We start from the raw sequence: 25,276 nt of genomic DNA, 5'->3' as shown, positions 1-25,276 counted from the left end.
GACGTTCTCAGGCCTTCAGACTTGGACTGCAGTCCACACCATTGGCTTTCTGGCTCTCAGGCCTTTCAACTATACCACCAGCTTTCTTAGGTCTCCAGTTTGCAGATGGCAGAACAAAAGATTTCTCAGTTTCCATAATCACATGAGTCAATTCTTTATATCTCATATTCTATCGATTCTGTTTCTCTGAAAAACCCTAACTAAGACAGAGTTTGGCATCAGGAGTACCTGAAACATAAAAACAAAGAGTCACAGTCCCTTGATCAATTACCAGACTTGAGCTAGTTTATAGATCCAGAACCCCTTGAATGAAAGGAGGTTGGATGCCCTGGAGGAAGAAACCCAGTAGACTACCAAAATTTTATAATGCTAATCTTTCCTCTAGCCGTCCCCATGGGACGTTTTACTAGGGTAACTGTGCTTTGGGGAAAAGGAAATAATCAGATCTTTCAGGAACTACTGGACTCCGGCTCTGAGCTGACACTAATTCTAGGAAACCTAAACCATCACTGTGGTCTACCAGTAAGAGTAGAGTCTTACGGAGGTCAGGAGATTAATGCATTTTTAGCTTAGGTACATCTTACAATGGGTCCAGTCAGTCCCTGAACACATTCTGTGGTCATTTCCTGAGTTCCAGAATGTATAATTGAAATAGATCTACTCAGCATCTGGCAGATTCACACTGGTTCCCTTACCTATGGATTCAGGGCTATTATGGTGGGAAAGGACAAGTGGAAGCCACTAGAACTGCCTCCAACGAGGAAACTAGTGAACCAATATTACATTCCTGGAACAGTTGCATATATTAGTGTCATCGTCAAAGACTTGAAGGATGTGGAGGTGTTGATATCCACTGTATACCCATTTGACTTACCTATTTGGCCTGTGCAAAAGGTAGGACATAGAGTTGAAAATGTGCAAAAGACAGATGAAGAATGACAGTGGCTGATAGTAGGCTTAACCAGGTGCTGACTCCAATTGCAGGTACTATACCAGATGTGGTTTCATTGCTTGAGCAAGTTAACATGTCCCCTGGTAACTGGTATGCAGCTATTGATCTGGCGAATTCTTTTTTGCCATTCCTGTCAATACGGTATACCAGAAACAGTTTTCTTTCAGTTGGCTAGCAATATAACTTTGCTGTTCTATTTTATATCAACTTTCCAGGCCTTTGTCATAATTTTCTTCTCAGGAATCTTGGTCATCTTTCCTTTCTACAAGATATCACACTGTTGACATTATGCTGATGGGACTCAGTGAGCAAGACATAGCAACTAGTCTATAGTTATTGGTAAGACATTTTCATGCTAAAGGGTGAGAAATAAATCCAACAAAAATTCAGGGGACTTCTACGTTGGTGGAATTTCTAGGGGTCCAGTGGTGTGAGGCATGTGGAGATGTCACTTTTAAGGTAAAGGATACGTTGTTGCATCTGACTGCCTATGATCAAAACGGAGACACAAAGCCTAGTGGGCCTCTTTGGATTGGGGAGACAACATAGTCCTCATTTAAGTGTGTTATCCTTGTCCATTTACTGAGTGATCCTAATAGCTGATAGTTTTGATTGGGACACAGAGCAGGAGAAGGCTCTGCAACAGGAACAGGCTGCTGTGCAAGCTGCTCTGCAGCTGGGCCCTATAATCCCGCAGATCCAATGGTGCTTGAAGTGTTGCGGGCAGCTAGGGATGCTGTTTAGAGCCTTTGGCAGACCCCTATAGGTCAAGTGCAGTATAGGCCCTTAGGAATTTTTAGCAAAAACCCACCAATCTCTGCAGGTAACCACTTTCTTTTCAGAGAAAGCTTTTAGTCTAATACTGAGCCTTTGAACTATGGATCATCAAGTCACCAGGCGACCTGAGCTGTCTATCATGAGCTGGCTGGTATCTGACCCGCTAAGCCATAAAAATTAACATGCACAATAGCACTGCATCATCAAATGGAAGTGCTATATATGTGATTGGGCCCGAGCAGGCCCTGAAGGCAGAGGTAAGTTACACAAAGAAGAGGTCCAAATGCACGGATTCCCTACATCTACTGCACAGCTTCCACCCTCAACCCATGGCTCTAGGGGAGTTCCCTATGAGCAGTTAACAGAGGAAGAAAATATTCAGGTCTGGTTTACAGATAGGTCTGCAATCTTTAAATGATATGCAGGCATTACCTGAAAGTGGACAGCAGCAGCATTGCAGCCCCTTTCTGGGATATCCTTGAAACTAGATAAAGAGAAAACTTCCCAGTGGGTAGAACTTTGGGCAGGACATCTAGTTGTTTATTTTGCTTGGAAGGAGAAAGGGTTACATGTGTGATTATGCACCAATTCATGGGGTTGTGTCCATGGTTTGGTTGGATGGTCAGGAACTTCGGAACAAGACTGGAAAATTGGTGACAAGGAAATTTAAGAAGGTGGTATATGGATAGACCTCTCTGAGTGGTCAAAAAAAGTTAAGGTATTTATGACCCATGTAAATGCTCACCAAAAGGTGACCATAGCAAAAAAGAATTTTAATAACCAAATGGATAAGGTTACCCATTCTATGGATACCAGTCAGTCTCCTTTCCCAGCCATCCCTGTCATCGCCCAATGGACTCATGAATAAAGTGGCTATTTGGCAGGCATGGATGTTATGAGTGGGCTCAAGAAAGTGGATTTCTATTCATGAAGGCAGACCTGGCTACTACCATTGCTGAGTGCCCCCTTTGCCAGCAGCAAAAACCAATACTGAGTCCCCAGTATGGCATCATTCCCTAGGGTCATCAGCCAGCTACTTGGTGGAAGGTTGATTACATTGGACCCCTTTCACCATGGAAACATTTTGTTCTTACTTCAATGGACACCCTGCATACAGATTTTCTTTTTCTGCATACAATGCCTCTGCCAAAACTACTACTTATGGACTTACAGAATGCCTTATCCACTATTACAGTTTCCTACACACCATTGCTTCTGATAAAGGAATTCCATCCAGAACAAATGAAATGTGGCAATGGGCTTATGCTCATAGAAATTACTAGTCTTTTCATGTTACCTTCCATCCTGAAGCAGCTGGTATGATAGAATGGTGGAATGGGCTTTGGAAGACCAGTGCCAGCAAAGTGGCAATACATTGCAGGGCTGGTGTAAGGTTCTCCTGAAGGCAGCATATGCTCTGAATCAGCATTGCGTATGTGGTGCTGTTTCTACCATTCCCTAAGGGTATGATTAGAATTGATATATTGACAATTGGACTAGCCTCCAGACTAGACCCCTGGCCTGTAGGTAAGAGATCACAGAAGGAAACCTAAATAAAAACCTTTGAAACTGCCTCTGTGACCAAGATAGTAAATCAAAAATAATACTGAAACTGAAATGGGAAAGATAAATGTGAATAACAAAGTCAAATCCTGAAAGGATGCAGGATTTGTGATTCTTTTTTTTTTTTTTTTTGAGAGAGGGAGAGGGAGATCACAAGCAGGGAGGAAGGGTAGAGGGAGAAGCAGCTTCCCTAATGAGCAGGGAGCCCGACGCGGGATTCAATCGAGGACCCTGCGTTCATGACCTGAACCAAAGGCAGATGCTCAACCGACTGAGCCACTCAGGCGCTCCAAGAGGATTTGTGATCCTTAATATATCATATAGCTATTCAGTATTCCAGTCTTGCCCTACAGAAACTTGGAAACCTTGTAGAAGCTCGTATGCTAATGCTGGGTTAACTAAGTAACGTCACTAGTACCAGTTGGTGTGATGAACACAGTATCATTTGAGAGCAGATTAATAAGGTCTCAGGTACATGGGATATGGCCATCGATTTTGTAATTATGTATGTATTTCTTAATTATTCCCATTCTGATTAGAAAAGAGGATCAGGAATAGTTTATATTTAAATGGGATATAAAAGAATATTCACTTATAGTTTTATGCAAGTCTAAGCAAACTCTCCTTGCCCCTATCATAATATAATCTAAAGAAATCTGGAATGCTTGGATATCCCACAGGACAGACAGCATATTGATCTATTACATTGATAACATAACATTATGCTAATTAGATGGAATGAGCAAAAAATTTTAGGGCACTGGAAATCTTGTTAAGATACAGGAGAGGGTGCCTGGGTGGCTCAGTTGGTTAAGCGACTGCCTTCAGCTCAGGTCATGATCCTGGAGTCCCAGGATAGAGTCCCACATCGGGCTCCCTGCTCGGCGGGGAGTCTGCTTCTCCCTCTGACCCTCCCCCCTCTCATGTACTCTCTCTCTCTCTCATTCTCACTCTCTCAAAATAAATAATAGATAAATCTTTAAAAAAAAAAAAAGATACAGGAGATCCAGAGGGTAAATTAACTCTATGAAAATTCAGAGGCCAGTACTTTAGTGGAGTGTCTAGAGGTCAGGATATCCCAGGAAGTAAAAGAAAAATTGCTATACTTTCTGGGTCCTATCACATAGAAGGAACCAGAGACTCTGGTAGGCTCTTTGGATTTGGATGCAACACATTCCACATCTAGAAATATTGCCCCAGCCCATATACCGGATATTATGGAAATCCTCTAGCTTCAGATGACATCTGAAAGAGGAAAGGGCTGTGCAGCAGTTCTAGGGTGAAGCACAAGAAGCTTTGCTGCTTGGGCCATATAATCTGGCAGACCCTAAGGCATGGTGGTATCAGTGGTGAAAGACCATATAATATGCAGCTTATGGCAAGCTCCACAATGGTTGCACCAACACCATTCCTCGAACTCACAACTTGACCATAGAGGAGATCCCCGCACCACATGAACAGCTGAAGGAGGAGAAAAAGTCTGAGTTTTGAGTATAGTTTGGGTGGAAGCCAAAAATGATGGTGGTTGCATTACAGCAATATTCAGGGGTGGCCTTGAAATGACAGTGGGGAAGAAAAAAAAAATATATATATATATGCGGGAGTATGAGTGTGAAGCCTTTTGTTTTGCATGTTAGGACCCACAAAAAGGTATTTGTCATGAAGGATATATTTAACCACAAAATTGAGAAAATGGCTAGGTTAGTTGACATTAGTCAGTCTTCATCACTGACCACCCCAACTCCGGGACAATGGGTATGTGAACAAAGTGGCCACAGTGGCAGAGATGGAAACTAGTCTTATCCGAATAGCATGGACCCCAACTTACCGAGGCTGATACAACTTTATAGCAACAGAGAACAATACTATAGAGACGAATGCTAAGATTTGCTAAAGAGGACCAATCAGCTCTTTTGTGGCAACTCAACTATACTGGACCCTCTCTATTCAGGAAGGGTCAGCATTTCATCCTCCTAAAGAGAGATATATATTTTAGGTATAGAATCGCCTTTCTTTCTCTTTTTTTCTTTAAATTTTTTTATTGTTATGTTAATCACCGTACATTAGATCATTAGTTTTTGATGTAGTGTTCCATGATTCATTGTTTGTGTATAACACCCAGTGCTCCACGAATTGCCTTTCTTGTTGAGTTTCAGCCACCGCTGCTAACCAGAAAGCATGGTCCACAGGTATAAATCCCAATCACAGCATTTGATTAACTGAGTAACTATGCAGTGAAAGAGGTTCAGGAGAGAGACAACTATCATGGGATCCACAGGTTGTATTATACACTTGACCATGCAGAAGCAGCCAGTCTCATACAATTATAGAAAAACCTTTTAACAACAGAGCTAAAGTGCCATTTCAGACGCAAAATCCTGAAAGGACGGCTGCTACCCTTCAGGTTGCAGTATATGCATGACATGAGAGGTCTCTACCCAGTTGTGTCCCCTGTAGAAAGAATATATGGATCTCGTAATCAAGCGGGGAGTAAAAGTGATAGCGTATCATCACCTCCAGTGACCACTGGGAGATTTTGTTCTCCTGTTCCTGAATCCCTGGGCCCTAGAATTACCCTCTTGCCAGAGGACACAGTGAAATTCCCACTGAACTATATACATTACTAGGCTGCCAGCGCACTTTGGACACCTTGTTCCTAGGCACCAGGAAGTCATCATCTGAAAGGTGTAATTGATCCTGATCTATAGGAGAAGGTAGGACTGGATTTCACAACAGCACGGGAATAAGTGTATTGGGAACTTAGGTGATCCACTTGGGTATTTTCTGCTACTTGTTCTCCCCAGTGTTATCTGTGAACAGATAACATACAGCAACACTGACTTGAGAAGGATATGATAAGCAAGAATTAAATCCCTCAGAAATGAAAGTTAAGATTGCATCATCAGGTTAGTTATCAAGAATTTCTAGTTCTTGGGGTTCCTGGGCAGCTCAATAGGTTAAGCATCAGTCTTTGGCTCAGGTCGTGATCCCAGGGTCCTAGAATCTAGCCCCATGTCCTGTCGGGCTCCCTGCTCAGTGGGGAGTCTGCTTCTCCCTCTCCCTCTACCCCTCCCCTCACTCATGCTCTCTCTCTCTCTCTGCCTCTCTCCTTGAAATAAAATAAAATAAAATAAAATAAAATAAAATAAAATAAAATAAAATAAAATAAAATAAAATAAAATGAAATGTAAAAGAATTTCTAGTTGATGATATCTGAGGGTGAATGATATTTGGAAAAGATTATGGAAGGAGAAAATGAGTTGCTGGTCTGAGATTGGGTTGTGGCTCATCCCACAAACATCTAGTTTCCCCTCAGGAAGAGAGTCCCGCAGGGATCATGGGGTGGATGATCCTGGACTCCTGTGACACAAGTTGTGTACTGTAGCTGCAATGGAAATACACTATTCACATCTCCTCCTGTGAGGAGCAGGAATGACATTCTGAAGCTGTCTCAGTCTTTTCTGGGTCCCTCATCACTTTTCTTCCCTAGCATTTCCCCTAATAAATCTCTTGCACAGCCAATACTGTCTCAATGTTTGCTTCTCAGAGGACCAGACTAATATTTGGTAGAGACTTAAGTGTTTGTTAGAGTTCCCATACTTTGTGTTTCTTACATACCTCTGTTCTTCACTTATTTTACCATATTACTATGATTTATTTCTGTGTCTAGAGTCCCCTCAAATTATTTAAATTAATCATGTAAAAAAGACTTTATTTGTTCCTTCAGTGCTCTAAGAACTGTTCCTAGAACATTCTCAAATATGCTTGTTAATAAAAATTAAATTTATAAATGATCAAATTATGCAAAGCATTATAAATTAACAATAAAGAAAGTAACTATAATGTGCATGTATTCTCCTGGTTTCATATCTTCTGTTTAGTGGTGAGAGTTTTAAAAATAATCGATTTACATAGATGCATTTTTTTACAACATTTTCAGCACATCAGGAAAAGGGGAAATGAACAGAGAGTCTGGAAAACAGAGACATTTAGATAATTAAAGAATGATTTTAGTTTACTTATTTTTGAACTGAGTTACTCTTGGGGAAAACATATTCCATTCTATACCATCTTACTAAAATAACTACTATTTACTTGATATTTTGCACATGCTAAAATCGATTTACAATACATATACAACTATTCTCCATTAATACCAACAAGATTCCTTCCTCGAATAATGGTATAAATTTCACTACTTTATACAAATGCAGTTATTTGAAAATAGAAAAAGAATGATAAATACACCTATAAATGAAAGAAAATTAAGGTAATCCTTTTATAAATGGTGTTCATTCAATATTTTTAACAATAGAAAAGGCTAATCATATGCTTTGAAAATTTCAGTATATTCTATTTGTGTTAGTTAATATTATTTAGTCTATGATGTCATTCTAATACACATAATAGTAATTTGTGTTAGAATAAGGCTTTATATTATAAAGTTACTAATGAATAAGAAGCAAAATTATTAACATTTATAACTATAAGTTATTTAAAAAGACATTAATTAAATGCCAACTATTGATAGGAAGAAGTGTCTAGGATGTACCTTAAGTTCAAGTTGATTATGGAGATATACAGTCAAAATAACGAGCCCAGAAGTACTGGAAGGAATAAACAGATCAAGAGAAGATGTAACATTTGAAGAAAAATGCTTTCACCTGTTATATTTCTTCTAGTAGCATTGGATCATTTATGATGAATTTAATTAATGGCTCTTCCCAAAGTGACTACTTGTCAGAGACAAGCACACATATATTGAAAATAAATTCTTAAGATAAACATGACATGTGTATTTTAATGGTCTATTAATAAACACCTTTGCTGTGTGATGATGCATCAAGCTAGGGCTGAAATGTTTTAGTTGCCTGAGGTGCGTATTAATAGGACACTAAAAAAAAATCAAGTAATAATGTTGTGTTTCTCTAGATATTGTTAAAATTGTCATCACTATGTGATCTGTCCTCTTAAGACAAATGAAATATTTAAACATTATACATCTGTATCGAAGTAGATTTGTATCTTTCACTTTATGTTTCTTTCACAGTATGTTCTGTTAAAATTAAAAAAATATGAAAATAATTTTACTTTAGCATTTTGAACTTTCTTTCCACATGACAATCAATCAATTCAAGTTCTTATTAAGCCTTTCACTTCAGTTAGAGATTCTTGATAGGTTTATATTTGCATGCTTTAAAAAACATCTTTAGGGGGGTGCCTGGGTGGCTCAGTCCTTAAGCATCTGCCTTTAGCTCAGGTCATGATCCCAGGGTCTTGGGATCAGGCCCTGTATCAGGTTCCCTGCTCGGCAGGATGTCTGCTTCTCCCTCTCCCACTCCCCCTGCTTGTGTTCCCTCTCTCCCTGTCTCTCTCTCTCTGTCAAATAAATAATAATAATGATAATAATAATAATAATAAAAACGTCTTTAGAACTTTAATCCCATTTTGACAATACAAGTGTATAACTGAAGAGCATGGCCTCCAAACAACCTAAACACTAAGACTACATGCATTTAGGTAAAATTATGCAGAAAATTGCTTTTTCGATTTAAAATGAATGATTTAATAGTGTCCTAACTACTCATACTTATAGCCTAAAGTGCACAAACAATGGAGAATTTTTACTTCATTAGCTGAAGAGGCATTAGTAATGGTAGCTGTATAAAACGTATTAATCACCTCCTATATTCCAATAGGATGCGCACATCCGTACAAAATAAGTATAAAAATAGTTGTGTAAGGTAAGTTCAAAATCTCAAGATATTTTGCTCTGAATGAGATGATTAGCTTCCAGTTGGGCTTAACTAGGTTTTGAAATGATTATTGTCATTGCATATAGGTCTCAGGCTAATAACATTATAACTTGTAAGTTGGTAATGGCCATAGAGAGTGAATATGAATTCCTGCCTCTACTATTCTTTTATTTGTTACTATGTTCATGAGGTGTATGTATGGAGCTGCTTGGACTTCAGATGCCACAACTATTTTTAAAGGGAAGATCAGTAAAAATTCGAGGAAGAGAGAAGAAAGGACTTTGATCAAGATGGGGGTGCAAATTCAATTTGTGTGGGTTGAGGAGCCTTTCCTTGCAGCCAGTAACTATAGCATTTGCTTGGACTGCATATTTTGCCCTCTTTCAAAATGGTCCTTTATCTGTCTTTATCCTCTCATTTTACCGGCATAAGGGACAACAAGATCTGGTTCATTAATTCCATAGGTAATAATTCTAATTATACTCCCAAACTTCACTTCTAACTTCTCTCTTAGTGGTTGTGGTTCTCTCTTAGTGGTTGCGGAGGCAATAGAAGCTGGCTCAGCTGCTGAATTTAAGCACAGCAACCCTCAGAGCTGGTGATTTGATTCCAAAGGACTTGATTACTTCTTCTTTTCAGACTTAACTGCTGTGCTCTTAAGACAATTTCAACATGAAAATGGAACATATAAGTTGCTTCAGACTTTAAAAAGAAACCAAAATGGGGAAGTTACCTGGATAATCTCCCAAAATACGGATAGTTTGAGGATCTTGGAAGGAAAGGTGCAACTCATTTCAAACCAGCGTGTATGTGTGTGTGTGTGTGTGTCTGTGTGTGTGTGTGTGTGTGGTGTTGGTAAGGTGGTGTAATTTTTTTAAATTTTATTTTATTATGGTTATGTTAATCACCATACATTACATCATTAGTTTTTGATGTAGTGTTCCATGATTCATTGTTTGCATATAACACCCATTGCTCCATTCAATACGTGCCTCTTTAATACCCATCACCAGGCTAACCCAATCCCCCCACCCCCCTCCCCTCTAGAACCCTCAGTTTGTTTCTCAGAGTCCATAGTCTCTCGTGGTTCGTCTCCCCCTCTGATTTCCCCCCCTTCATTTTTCCCTTCCTACTATCTTCTTCTTCTTCTTCTTCTTTTTTTAACATATAATATATTATTTGTTTCAGAGGAGTTCTTAATTTCAGGAAACAAACAGAGGGTTGCTGGAGTGGTGGGGGGTGGGAGGGATGGGGTGGCTGGGTGATAGACATTGGTAAGGTGGTGTAATTTGAGAAATGATTCTCTCTTCCGAAGTCACTGCCCTCAGAGGCACATTGCAGGGGACTGACTCTGTTATTTAATTTCCCTTTCCTTACATTGTTGAATTAGAAGTATTTAAATAGCTACTGATTTATCTTGTAAGGAAATACAAATCTCAAACAATATCTATCCCTGCAATATACCTTTTATCTCAGCATGTTGGCTGGGAATGATGAATGATTGATCTGGGATGGCAGGGTCGAAATACCAACTTTTTCCTCCATTACAAAAAAAGAAAAGAAAAGAAAACATACAATAGTACAAATGAAAGCAGTGTTGCAACACTATGCTATTTCCAATCAAAATTAGCATGGGTGAATTGAAAGTATATTTCTCCTTTTCGTTTTTCTTACTCTTTATTAGTCCATTGTCTACATGATGTTACACGACTGCTGTACTTGTACTGTTTTCCTTCTTTTCTTCTTTGTGACAGTGAATTAACATCTGAGCAATAACCGCTTTGTCCCTCTGTGTTAGCTGTTCTATTGTCTGATATTGGCCCCTCCGTCCAAGATTGTTCTACTTACATCACTGAGCAGAAAGCAGCATGCGTCTTTGCACTGTTTGCTTCCTGACAGTGCTTGTCTTCACTGATAGCAAGACAGAGCTTTGAATCTCTATTAAATAGACCCACTCAATTTGTTTCTGCTCTTGCATTACATAAACAAGCCCAAAAGAAAATATAAGTGCTGAAAGCCTAGGTGGTATAATTCCCAGGTATGCTGTTCCAAATGATTTACTTTAGGATATAGTGAGGACCATTTCTATGGTGTAGGGGACCTATCCCGAGGTCCAGATACAGATTGCCGATGTGAGAAATAAAAGGGTTGCTTTAATGAATCAATCAAAAAGACACTGTCTTACTTTGAACAATAGGGATTTGTTATTATGGGACCAAATGCAAATTGGAAAACTAGGGCCAGAGGTAGAACATTAAGCTATGGGAACAAAAACTAAATATGGCTAAAATTCAGCCACAAGCAATAGAGTAGAATAACTCTCAAGGGCCTCCTTTTTCCTTTTGCTGTAACCCTTTCCTGAGGGCTAAAGTAGCAGGAAAAACAAATGAGGACACAAGATTCTTTGGCAGGTAAGGCCATTTGGCTCATGAATAATCAAATTTTTACCAAGAGACTAAAAATGACCTTTTTTGGTTTTTGTTTTGTTTTGTTTTCCCTGGAATTTAAAATAATAGCTTTAAAAAAATCTAAAAGAAGAATCCAGTGTTTAGTGCCACAAGTTCCTAATAATTATAAAATCTACTATTATTTTCTTATACTTAAGATTACTTTTTTAAATGGGGTAAAAAATAAAATTTCACCTTATGTTTTGAAAAAGTAAGTTTCTTACACGTGACATTTGAACTGGGCTAGTTTGTGAAATACAGACTCACCTCCCTGGGCTTCACTTATCGGTGAAGTAGTCTTAACCTTAACACACTTTTAGAGACAGTGGCTCCTAAGCCAAGTGAGTCTTACAAGGACCAGCTATTTATATGCCATAGGGTGATGGGGGTGATAGCTGTGAACATTCGGGCAACAGAAATACTATGTAAATAATTACTTACTCTCCCATAAGACGCAACTAGAGAGGCTTTTCATAAACAATGAAACTAATATAGTATATTGCCTGATGCACAATTAGAAGTGTGTGATTATTCTAACGTGCTTCTTGGATTTTTTTTCCATGTGCTGAAATGGTTTAAATGTTCCTAAAATTATCTCAGCCGAAAATTATCTTTAGCTCCTGAAGATGGAAGAAAAATAATTCTCTGACATTTCTCCCCTCCTCTCCTTTTATTGGCAAAAACAGTGCACTCTTTAAAGAGGTTAGGAAAGCTGATGAGTGAATTGGGGAAGAGTATGGTGAAACCGGCGGGACTATTCCCTGTACAATTTACCCTGGCTGGCTCAGGACACTGTGATGATTATTCTTTGGGAGGGAAAATCCATATAAGTTAAGAAGGAAGCTCTATCTCTGAACTTAGATTTAGAAAAAGTGATTCATGTGCTCCCATTCTCATAGATGACATTGGTCGAGGATTGAATTAATCTATGCTTAGGAGAACCATAAGGATGTTTCATCTGAAGCAGGTTTTTCAAAGATTTATCAAATAAGAATCTATTCAGACCTAATGGGATTGTAATGAAGACCAGTGAGATAGTATACTTTAACACTGTTAGATTTCTAAGGAAGACGCATATTGAAGTGAGTGAAAATACTATTATTGTTAAGTCATAGAATCCCATAAAGTTAAAATATCCTTTCTCAAAAGCACTTCTTGCAAACTATGAAACTATATAAGCACAACCATTTCTACACTACCTTGTTTAAACCCAAGGGAAGTGCAGCCAACTAACTACTATTTAATAAAAGTAATAGAAGCTCTTCCTTTGGCAGAAAACATTTTTCATCTACCAAGTGCCGAGAAGGAATATTAATATTGATTCAGATTCACATATGAATCCTGACCTCAAAAGTACTGAATGTGATTAGCTTGTATGTTCATAGGCCCCATGGATTATGAATTCTGACTTTTTTCCTTGATGATGACATTTTAAATATTTTTTTAAGATTTTTTATTTATTTGCGAGAGAGAGAATGAGAGACAGAGAGCATGAGAGGGAGGAGGGTCAGAGGGAGAAGCAGACTCCCTGCCGAGCAGGGAGCCCGATGTGGGTCTCGATCCCGGGACTCCAGGATCATGACCTGAGCTGAAGGCAGCTGCCCAACCCACTGAGCCACCCAGGTGCCCTTGATGATGACATTTTAAATCAAAGCAATTTGAGCTTCCTATAGTAATATTGAAGTCTTGCAAATTTTCAGATGCTTTTGGTATAGTCCAGAAAGAACAGAAAATGAGTTTTTTTTTTTTTTTCCACAGTAATTCTGAACAATGTCTTCCCATCTGCTGTAGGGTAGGTTTCCCCAAAATAAGTTTGGTAAAATCAAAGTGGTGGAAATGCAGTAAATGCCTATTTTATCTCAGCTGATAATATAGATAAGATAGGGTAAAGTGAGCAAATTCATAGACAGTGATATACTTTTGTTCCCTTTTAAAAGGAAGCTTTGTGGTCATATCAGAATGCTGATTTCAGAACCCATGGAATCCAAGTAGAATCGAAATCAAGGAATTGCATATTTCTAAATAGCTCTTATTGATCTAGGTGATTTTAAAATGTAGTAGCTCTTTAAAGGGAGTGATTATTTGTGATTCCAAACACACAAATTAGAACCACACATTTTTCAAGATTAACAATATCAATCTAGACATAATGTTGACTACCAGCCCAGAATTCCTACTCCAGATTCAGTAGCATTGTAAACTAATTATTTTTGTCTTTGATGCCTCCCTAAATTTCTCCTTGGTGATGTACTTAGTCTGGACAGTCCATAGCGTTTATTGAAAAGTGGTCCAGGTGCCAGATACAGACATATGTATTTCCTTTCAGCCTTAAGTCAGTGATTCTTCCCCCCAGCAACTTATCATTTTATTTCCTTTCCCTTCTCCTCCAGTTTTCTGCATCTTTTCTCGTTTCTTTTCTCCATTGTCTTGCTCCCCTTTTCCACATATATTGATCTTTGAGGAAATCAAATGAGCTACCTTACCATGAAGCAGGTTATGGTTCTTTTATGCATCGAGACATCCCAGCACATCATTTAGTCACTCGGCTCCTACTGTTGCTGTATTGACTAAGAAGTGCTGAAGCAGAGAGGATGTCCAATTAGGGAGATACAAACAAATGTAAGCATTACAAGACAGATAAATAAATTCTGTACTTTTTACCCCATCAGGTCTGATGAAAATAGCATAATTTGAAATGTAGTTCTTAAAACATTTTTTTAAAGATTTTTTTTTATTATTATTCATTTGCGAGAGAGACAGAGAGAGAACAAGCAGGGGGAGAGGCAGAGGGAGAGGGAGAAGCAGACTCCCTGCTGAGCAGGGAGCCCGATGCGGGACTAGATCCCATGATCTTGGGATCATGACCTGAGCCGAAGGCAGACGCTTAACCATCTGAGCCACCCTCGCGCCCTTAAAACATTTTTTGACAAGATCTGGAATGATTTCACACACACACATACTCTTGAAATGCAGGCTTAGTTATTGTGACACTAGTGAGTATAAGAAAAAAAAGGGTTTTGCTTGTAGGTATATTTTCTGTGGAATTTTAATTGTTTGAAATCACGTGGTAGAAATAAATCCACCTATAGCGATTGATCGAACGTTTGTTTTCAAAAGATACTCTGGCCCAAAGGAGACTGTCAGCATCTCTCATGTCTTTCTTGGTATAAAATTGTTGTATGGGGACGCCTGTGTGGCTCAGGCAGTTAAGTGGCTGCCTTCAGCTCAGTCATGATCCCAGAGTCCTGGGATCGAGCCTCAGGACAGGATCCTTGCTCAGCTGGGAGCCTGCTTCCCGCCCCCCACCTCCACCCCGCCTGCCTTTGCCCCTGCTTGTGCTCCCTCTCTCTCTCTGACAAATAAATAAAAAATATATATTTTTTTTAAAAATTGTTGTATGATTTTTAGGATTTACATGGTTTAATTATGCTTTTCAAAGTGTCAACATTTCTCTTCAAGCGTCCAAACTATTTATGTGTTAAAATAAGCTTTTGGCGATAAATAGTAAAATTCCTCTCTCAAAAATTAAAAAAAAATATTGAATATGCATTGTTTACACGTGGAGCCCCTACTTGCTTTCTTTCCTGGATTCTCTGAGACGCTGTGCAAGGTCATGTGACCCCCCCACAAAGTATTTCCTATTGTTTAGCATTCATGAAGGGAAAAATCACAAGAGGCAGCTGACAGCTAGGAATGTTCAAAATTGTCACTATGTTATAAGATCCTTCTTGTATGTGGTGTAAGGTACCCTGCTGCCTCAAATCCCTCTCTCAGCAATCTCCCTCTGACCATTTAAAAAAACACTCAGTGAAAACTGTTACAATTAGGTCCATACAAGACAAAGGGAATTCAGAAACTATATATGTGAAGCAGACAAGTAAGCTCACAGATAAAGAGATTTGATGGGTACAAGTATTATGGAGATGGTGAAGGGCCTGGGGCTATCTACTGAGACAATTGTGACACTCTGATTTTCTCTGAGTGGATCAACATTTTAGCTTTAGAAGCCTCAGAAATGTTCTCTGTGAAGAATGGCAGAGCGGTTTGACATCAGCATGGCATGGTATTCAGTAATCTTGCCAGACATATTTCTTTCACAGATATTATTATTTGTCTAATTTTGCCCTGCTTTTGATCTTAATCAAGTGGCAACAGAAAATTAAATTTCTGGCACTTGATGTCATAAAATCATTAAATTGATGTGGGAGGAATCTTAGAGGTATTCTAGTCTAATTAGAATTACTAGAAAATATTGCATAAAGTTTAACATATAACATTGCATAAGTCTCTTAAATATCAAAAGATAACAAGCTCAATATTAAAGTGTTTTCAAATAGTTGAATAAATAAATGGTGCTCTGTGGACCATTTTATGAGAGAAAATTATGCAAGAGATATTTTAAAATAGATTTGTCTGATAGGTAAAACAGGTATAACCCATAAAAAAAAAGAAAACTCATTAAGTAAGGAAATTCGAGAAATAAATATTTTTCTATCTTTCCCAGAAGGAATATGGAGGGACCCTAGTGAAGGGCTAAAATAGAATGCACAGTAAAATTAACTGGAATGGCTAGAGAAAGAGAAAGTATAGAAAATTAGGTGCCTTAATAACAATAATTAGTTTTAAAGTTATACTCCATATGTACCAGATTTCAATTTATTTTGTCTAATTTTCTTCTGCTTATTGTTATAATCCTGCTGTGGATAATCGTCACATTTCTTATTTGGGAGTCATGTGGAACTGAAGCTGTTTTTCTCAGTTATTGAATCATAACAATCATGTCATTTTAGCAGAAGAGCTGTAAAAGATAGTTTGTATGAAAATCCATGTCAAGAAAAACGAATCTAAAATGAGTAGGTTTGAGAATAAATAAATAAGTAAAATGCGCAGATTCACAGCATTAAAAACACTGTTTTGTCAACATGATGAACTCGACACATTCAATCCTTCAGTAAACTTTCTTGGCACTGCTTTTAAACTACATCTAGGATCTGCCCCTGTCTTACCACTTCGGCCCCCGCCACTGAGGGCCTCATGTCCTGGATTGTTGCAATGTCTTCTAAACTGGTCTTTCTGCTTCACTCTTTTGTCCTTACAGCCTATTCCCTCCTCAGGGACAAAATAGCCTGCAATATTAAGCCCAGGTGTAACACATGGCCTCCCATTTTATACAGGGTAGAAGCCAAAGTCCTCAGTGACCTAGTCCCTTGTCACATTTTTGGCCTCATCTTTTCCCACATGGGTGGCCTCCACTCCAGCCATACTGCTCCTACATTAGGAAAGGCAAGCTCCTTCCTCAGGCCCTTTGAAATGTGTTTCCTTTACCTGAGATGCGCTATTCCCAGATACTTGCTTGTATGCTCCTTTACCTCCTTCTTAACTTTACTAAAATATTACTGCAGTTTAATATTTTTATTTAATATTACTATTTTTATATTTTTGTTAAACTGCAGTAACAACCAATGTTAGCAAATCTGACCATATCGTCTTATAATCAACTTAATCCAGATTTTAAAATGACTGAAATAGTAAAAGTATTCTTAATAACCTTAAGCACCTCCTCTAAGTTCTAATTCATTTGTGGATACATTTCTGAGGTCCTATGTACAAAATCTATACATAAGTGAATTTCAGAATGTGACCATACAAATACATAGAAAAAAAGTTTCAAAAATCTTGTATAACTAAATGATGTCATTAATTAATTATAATTACATAATTTTAAAACAAATAACCATTATGGGTTTTTTTAAGATTTTATGTATATATTTGACAGAGAGAAAGCACAAGCAGGGGGAGCAGCAGGAGAGGGAGAGGGAGAAGCAGGCTCCCCGCCGAGCAGGGCACCTGATCCAGGTTGGATCCCAGGGTCCTGGGATCATGACCTGAGCATAAGGCAGACCTTTAGCCAATGAGCCACCCAGGCATCCCAATAGTCATTATGTTTTAAAAATGTAAGTACTTATGATCTGAAATCAATACAAGATGATCGTACATATAGAAATTTTAGTTACTGAACAAGTTTTTATCTTTACATTAATTTACTCGTGAATATGTCAAATTTCCTGAGGCTTTAAGCTCATAGAAAATAAATTTGAAAAAACAAGCTTTACAGTTTAATACAGCCATTAATAAGAACGGTAGGCACGTCAAATTTAATTCAAACTACTTTTGTCTTAAGGTTTTTATTGTGCATTTTAGGTGTCTTGTTTCCATGTATTCCCTTAATTTAAGGGGAGGAAATAGTACGTTTTACAAAAACATGCAGTAGTCACTAATATCTCCAAATACTCATGTTCAGCTTTCACAAATTCTTTGCCTTCAGAGTTCAGTCTTCTTTTTTTAGTGAGAGTTCAGTTTTCTACCCTAAAGATGTTCTTTGTTGAGATATTATATCTATAAGCGACATAACAAACATGTCTTAATAAATGTTATAGTCAATGGCTATCCTTAAAAATGGTCCTACTGACATGGAGACATAGCCATCTTATAATAAGCGACCGTCAATAAAGAATCTTCAGAATGACGTTGTTTACTATGTATTTCTGAGTAGTCCTCAGATCTCATTTTAACTTATCTCTGTGTTCAATGAAAGGAGAAAAAAAAATGGCTCTTCGTGTAAATCCACAAATAATCCAAAAACCCTTCACTGAGCTCCAAAGTCAAAGCCCTTGGGGATTTTCTCTGAAGGCTCGATTCACACCACATGATATGCAAGTGCATTCATATTTCTAGTCCTATTTCTTGACACATTCAGTAGTTATAGTAAATGTTTCTTTGGTTTATTCCAGAAAAAAAAAAACCTTTTAAACTTCAACCATTTTTTAAACTTTTGAATTTGAATCTTCACACTTTTTGCACTTACTGTTTTATGGTTATAACACACATTTTTCTAAATAGCCCACTAAAATTGAATAGGTCAAACTGTTTAAGCATACTCTTATCACGTTTTTTTTTTTTCCTTTGCATTTCCAGCATATTTGCATTCATGAGTACAAACAATATTTGAATTTATTTTATTATAGAATTCAACTCAATTTAACTTTTTGGTAAGGATGGATGAACCCAGCCATCTCTCATTTGTCAAATGACTTGTGCAATTTTTCAAAGAGTTTTGGTTCACTATAATCCCCTTTACTTTTTCCCTGAACAAGTTGTACATAAGAAAATTCACATGGGGATAACTCTTCTTATTTTTATTCATTATTAGTGACAATAGGAGCATTTTCTTCATTATGGCAATCCACAAATTTTTAGGTAAAACTATAAATGAATTATAATTGTAAATGGATAAGAAGTAAATATTTGTTTATGTAATTGAAACCTAGAGTGAAATACATTTTGAAGCAAAAAAATTTTGTTGGGACCAAAAATGCCTAAACAAGAGAAAGCAAAACCAAAACCAAAAAACCGCAAAATAGAGAGAGAGCGAGAATATACAACACCGAATGTCTATTCAAACATGTTACTCCATTATTCTGATCTATTAAACCTCATTAGTATGTTCCTAGAACACTGAGGTCAATAAATCTAGAACTCATGTAGACAAAAGTCAAAACTTTTTATATTCTTTAATACTCCCTTTGTAAACGTTAACTCCACATACTCAGAACTGAAAATATATATGATACTTCCGGAAAAGCTTAGGATTGTTTTTCAAACTAATTGTTAGGCAAATAACTAGATATGTTAGAATTCAGAGAATAATTATCAAAAATAACCAAACAGGGGTGCCTGGGTGGCTCAGTTGGTTAAGCAACTGCCTTCAGCTCAGGTCATGATCCTGGAGTCCCAGGATCGAGTCCCGCATCGGGCTCCCTGCTCAGCAGGGAGTCTGCTTCTCCCTCTGACCTTCTTCCCTCTCATGCTCTCTCTCTACCATTCTCTCTCTCTCAATAAATAAATAAAAATCTTTTAAAAAAAAACCAAACAGCAAAGCAGAGCTATGAGAATGTAAACACCCTACCATGAGATTAAACTTCACATTAAGATCTATTGATATTTCATCCACAAATCAACATACTGTGAACACAAAGTTATGAAAATAATTCACTGCATCCAGTGAGCTTTGGATCATTCAGAATGAATACCCATAATGTTGGCACATATATATTCTGATACGGATGAGCATAGGTGTCAATTGGTAAATGAGTGCTCCCAACACTTACTGCATCAAGAAAATTAAAATTTGTTCTGACTTTTCATACAATAAAAATAAAAGAATTGTTATGACAGTACAATTGCAGATGTTTCCCTTTATTCTTCAACGTTGTATCTAATATGGTTTCATCATCTTAAGTGATAATAATAAGGGATAATTGGGATGTTTGGTAATGAGGGAAAGAAGGTGAGGTGCAATTACTCACTCGCCTGAATTAGTGATATAAAAAATTGCACATCAACGCTCCAAACCAGATCCGCTCTCCAGCTAGGAAGCAGGAAGTGAGTTAGACTCGTTCTTCCCCTTCATTTCTACCTCCCCCCAACCTCCAAACTCTCCCTATTCCACATCCTCTTTTATGCTTCCTAAACTAAAATAACATATACTCACAATGTGAACAGGAATAACAACAGTACTAGCATACCCTTTCCTACATTTATCATATTTCAGGTCCACTCTGAAAGTATTACATGAAAAGCTCCTTTAGTCCTCACAGGAACCCTAAGGGGCTGGTACTATTCTCTCCGTTTTCAGACCAGGATAACAAAGCACAAACATGTAAGTAACTTGCCTACGCTACCCATCTAGTAGGTGGAAAGGCCACTTGAACGCGGTTAATCTGGCTGCACAGTACAAGCTCCTCCTCAGGATCCCAGTACTCCACAGATGCATCACCCTGGAACCTGTTGAAATGTAAATACTAATTGCATGGGTCAGGGTCGGAGGCAGGGACGGTGCATTTTTAATGAGCTCCCAGGTGATGTTGTTGCTGTCCTGCAGACCAGACATTGAGGAGCTGAGCATTGCGCGGCCGCCTCTCCTATGCAAGGCAAGAGCAAAACAAACATGCAGTACAAAGGATCCCTTTGTATTATGCTTGCTTTCTATCCCCCCAAGCTTTCCACATTTAAATTGAGCAGAAAATCTGAGCTCTCTGGACCCTCTAAAGCTTTAGGCAAGATATATCTGTACTCACTGTACCTGCTGTGTCAGCTCCTTGTCCTAATATTAGGTCCTATTAATTTTTGAGGTCAAAGAGTTCTCTTAAAAGGAACTAAGAGCATGACCCATGTTCGTGTAAATTTGCTGTAAGACTGAACCTTTGGAAGGAGAAGTTGATGTTACTATCAAGATGACCTCCAAAGCCAGGGGTGAGATTATAAAAGATATCTTGTGTCTCGTCTCTTCTGGGGCCTGTTTTAAATAATTCAAGACTTTTCTAAAATGAACTTTTATATTCTCCCTATGAATATAAATATGGAATTTTATTGAGGTCATTCTAGAATAGTAGAAACCTCTTTTTCTGTAATTATTGGGAAATATAAATGATTGAAATCAAATTATTATACAATGCCTTTTAGCATGCACGCAACCATAGAAAAAGGACTTTGCTAAAATATTTATATCCCTTCTTTTAATATTCCTACACTTTAGAGGTAGTGATTGTTAGCCTGGTTTTACTCTAGACTTTGGCTTTCTGAGAGTTTTTTTAACTGATTCCTTGGAATCTTTGGACAACCTTTCCAATCCTACTGAAGCTTTTCTCATAGAGATTTACTACTTTGACATGTAATAAACAATTCCTGAATTTATCGTATTTTACATTTGATGACCTTGGTTAGCTCTGACATGTGTTTTTCTCCTTGATACATTAATATTTTAATCTCTGGGTTGTTTTTACATAATGCATATGCATAATAATGCCACCAGCCTGTTCTGACTTCTAAGTAACAGGTACGGAAATAAAACACACCATTACAAGAGTCTCTTGGAAAAGTAGTAAATTATTTGAAGCAAGTACAGATTGTTTGATTTGAAAAGGCAAATTGGTTGAAATTTTAAATATTTCACTGTTGGATTTTTTCAACTTTATTGAAGTATAATTGACAACTTATAAAATATTTAAAGTACACATTATGGTGATTTGATATACATATACATTGTGAAAGTATTCCACCCATGTAGTTAATTAACACATTCCTCACTTCACATATTTATCTCTCTTTTTTTTTTTTTTTGGTGAAAACACTTAAGTTCTACTCTTAGCAAACTTCAGTTATACAATACAGCGTTAGCAACTACAGTCGTCATGTTTTACAGTGAGTATTTCCTTATTATGATCAATACCTAACTTCTCAAGATTAGTCAAGTATCTGTAATTATGTCATTAGTAATGGCATCTGTAAATACGTCGTTAATCAAGTATCTGTAACTATGACATATTTACATACCTCTTCCATGAGAAGAAGCAGTCCATTTCTTCAAGGATCCTTGCCTTATAATGTAAGATGCACCAACTTAACTTTTTAATCTGAGTGTTTAAGTCATCAATTTAAGGTTTTTTTTCAACTGACTTGAAATTATTTCTAAATTAACTCTCCAAATCATTCAAAACAGGTGAGTTAACCCCATTCAGAGGATATTGTTGTTTTGCAAATTACTTAAGAAAAAGATAAGGATATAAAAGGATACTCAAGCCTACGTATATAAGCTCCTGATAACGCAAAAAAAGTTAGGTTCAGCAAGAGGGCTAGAAGTCTCTTACACAGAAGCATCTGGAGTTGAGCTTTCCTGGGAAAGGTAACTCCTGTTGACGTAGCAGCTGATTCCAAGGTCCAGGAGAGAGGAGCCTCCAGAGTACAAAGAGGGAAGGAGGGCTGTGAGGAGTTAGACAAAACAGCCTGACCCAGAGAGAGAGGCAGGTCTCCCCAGGAAGGAAGCAGGACAACTCAGGACGGTGAAACCTAAAATTAGGATTTTTAAACTGAAAATAGAATATAAAGTCAAAGAAGGTGGTAATTTAGAGGTAAAAGTTGTGATAAAACTTAGGCCAGAAAAGAGCAGAAACGCTGTAGCCTGAGAAGGGAAGGTTTGCCAACAAATTTACAAAGATATGATTTTAAAAACACAGCCTATTCAACTATTGGTTATAACTAGGACATGCTAGATTCTGAAGTAACTTTAAGAATCTCTCTGCTTTGGGCAATGTCCACAATAGCCAAACTGTGGAAAGAGCCAAGATGTCCATCAACAGATGAATGGATAAAGAAGATGTGGTATATATACACAATGGAATATTATGCAGCCATCAAAAGGAATGAGATCTTGCCATTTGCAACCACGTGGATGGAACTGGAGGGTGTTATGCTTAGTGAAATAAGTCAATCAGAGAAAGACATGTATCATATGACCTCACTGATTTGAGGAATTCTTAATCTCAGGAAACAAACTGAGAGTTGCTGGAGTGGTTGGGGGTGGGAGGGGTGGGGTGGCTGGGTGATAGACGTTGGGGAGGGTATGTGCTACGGTGAGCGCTGTGAATTGTGCAAGACTGTTGAATCACAGATCTGTACTTCTGAAACAAATAACGCAACATATTGTAAGAAAAAAGAAAAAGAAGATAGCAGGAGAGGAAGAATGAAGGGGAGTAAGTCAGAGGGGGAGACGAACCATGAGAGATGATGGACTCTGAAAAACAAACTGAGGGTTCTAGAGGGGAGGAGGGTAGGGGGATGGGTTAGCCTGGTGATGGGTATTAAAGAGGGCACATTCTGCATGGAGCACTGGGTGTTATGCACAAACAATGAATCATGGAACACTACATCAAAAACTAATGATGTAATATATGGTGATTAACATAACAATAAAAAATTAAAAAAAAGAATCTCTCTGCTTTGGGATAGGAATTATTTTGTCAGTAAAGAAAGTTAAAAAAAAAAGGTATTTACAGTATCGATAACTGTGACATTTATAAAAATGCTTCTATCACAAACAGGCAGAAGTGCCAGGGCTACCATTGTAGTTTGTGCATCTGAAATTTATCACATTCTACAGAAAGTCTCTGCAAGTGTATGTTTTTAAATAAATGCCCTGAAATATCGGTCTTGTTATTCTTCAGCGAGGTGTATAAACTCCAGTAAAACCCGTTTACCAGTTTAATACGTTTTTTATGATAGCATAACTTATGCAACTTTGATTTATGAAAAGGAAAGCTCAAGTTCTTAACTTCTGAAACGAGTTTTCTTCCTCAGCAAAAGTGCCTAAAGTGAAAGAAGTAAAAATATGTATTAATATGATACAAAAATGAGAATTTCAAATGCATATTATAGGAGTAAAAGTTTCTCATTTTCTTATTTTTTATGTCACATGGAATGATTATGTGTTTTTTTGTGAAAAGAGACTGGCTATTCTTCCTATCCCTACATTATATTATGCCGCCCCCCCCTTTTTTTACTTTGTTTTGTCCATATACTGAACTGGTTTTTATAACTATACTCTGGTCTCGCTAATGACATTCAAGGACTAATGACACACATAGTGACACTGGAAGCTACAGATGTCCAAGTGACAAATATCTTAACTTTCTTGTTTATAATCACAGCAACTTTTTGAGTCAGACAGTCGACACACTATTATCCCATACATTGAGACTTATGGTACAGATAATTTTTAGTTATTTGCTCAAAGTGAATGACAGATACAGATTTTGAATTTTTATTACTGAATGTCTCATTTTTAGTAATACAAAGTCCAATATATGAAACCAAGAGGGGGAAAAAAATCTTTATTTCTGTAGTCCATCTTTAACTTTGGTAAAATGGAATCTCCCCAGACACCACGGACACATGAAAATACCGAAATAGGAACTTTCCTGTGGTCTTTCAAAAGTGGTAACAGAAAGGTGTTCCAGGATCAAGAGAGATTTCAAAAGAACAGATTGCAGAATCCTACTCACTTCTGTATTCTCAACACATTCTTTACAACTGACATACTTCATAAAAGCATATATAGGCATCATTCAGTACTTAATCTTTTGTTCAAATATTAACAAAAATTGGTTGTATCACATACACGTGTTCCAACCTGCTTCTGTTACACAGAGGGGAAATGTGAAATAGATTTTTATTTTGCTCTAATTTAAAGCAGATCAGAAAGTATTACAGCACTCAAGACTTCATTTTCAAACATCATCAGTAATATTCAAAGTAGCTCAAATGCCAAGTAAAAAAATAATGTTTAACTCACACGCATGCCATTTTCAATTATTAAATAAAGTGCCCTTTGACTGTCATTTTAATAGGATGCCTTATGCAAATCCACAAAACTTGTGGAACTATAGGAGAAAAATAATATGGAAAATTTCCTGTAATCTTCCTGAAGCAGAAATTTATGTTTTCAAGAAGTGTTCCATTCCTATATTTTACATAACTCAGTTATAATTTGCAAATTTCTTAATCATATTGCTATAATAGCTAAGCTGTATTTAGTGCTTCTTCTATGCCAGGCACTATGCTGGCATTTTCATGGTTTAACTTATATAATGCTTCTAAAACCTAGCCAAATTATTATCATCTATTACAGATGAAGAAACCAAGATGGGAAATTAAATAACCTGTCAAGGTTATACAGTTTATAAGTGACATTATCAGGAATAAAATCCAGGTCTGGCCGACCTAAATTCCAAGTTCTTAATCGTTTTACTCTTATAATGCAGCTCATAAGATATCTTTTAAGTACTTAATTTTATTCTTATCGAGTGTCCTTTTGGAGTAGCAATTCAAGCCAACATTCTTCCCACATTATAAAACTCAATGCTAAATTAAAAATTTAGGGGCAAGTA

The 25,276-nt window shown here is 37.4% G+C and overlaps 1 long non-coding RNA gene across 2 annotated transcripts; it reads right to left on the bottom strand.

Annotated features, from left to right (window-relative positions):
* Positions 1 to 943: 943 nt before the first annotated feature.
* LOC141374847 (uncharacterized) lies at positions 944 to 16,280 on the bottom strand. 2 transcript variants are annotated; one of them, XR_012381993.1, is made up of 5 exons: positions 16,141 to 16,280; positions 13,979 to 14,062; positions 7,845 to 7,899; positions 3,027 to 3,187; positions 945 to 1,082 (listed from the first exon to the last, which is right to left on the bottom strand). It is a non-coding gene; the product is annotated as an uncharacterized lncRNA (long non-coding RNA). The 2 variants fall into 2 exon arrangements; XR_012381992.1 differs by lacking the exon at positions 3,027 to 3,187 and having other exon boundaries at positions 944 to 1,082.
* Between the last annotated feature and the right edge of the window lie 8,996 nt (positions 16,281 to 25,276).

The sequence above is a fragment of the Callorhinus ursinus genome, unplaced genomic scaffold (genome assembly GCF_003265705.2).
Source record: "Callorhinus ursinus isolate GAN/ISIS: 27379988/994484 unplaced genomic scaffold, GSC_fseal_2.0 scaffold22, whole genome shotgun sequence".
In the NCBI taxonomy this organism is placed as follows: Eukaryota; Metazoa; Chordata; class Mammalia; order Carnivora; family Otariidae; genus Callorhinus; species Callorhinus ursinus.
Note: the sequence above shows the minus strand (reverse complement) of the source record. Positions and strands in the feature narration are given on the sequence as shown.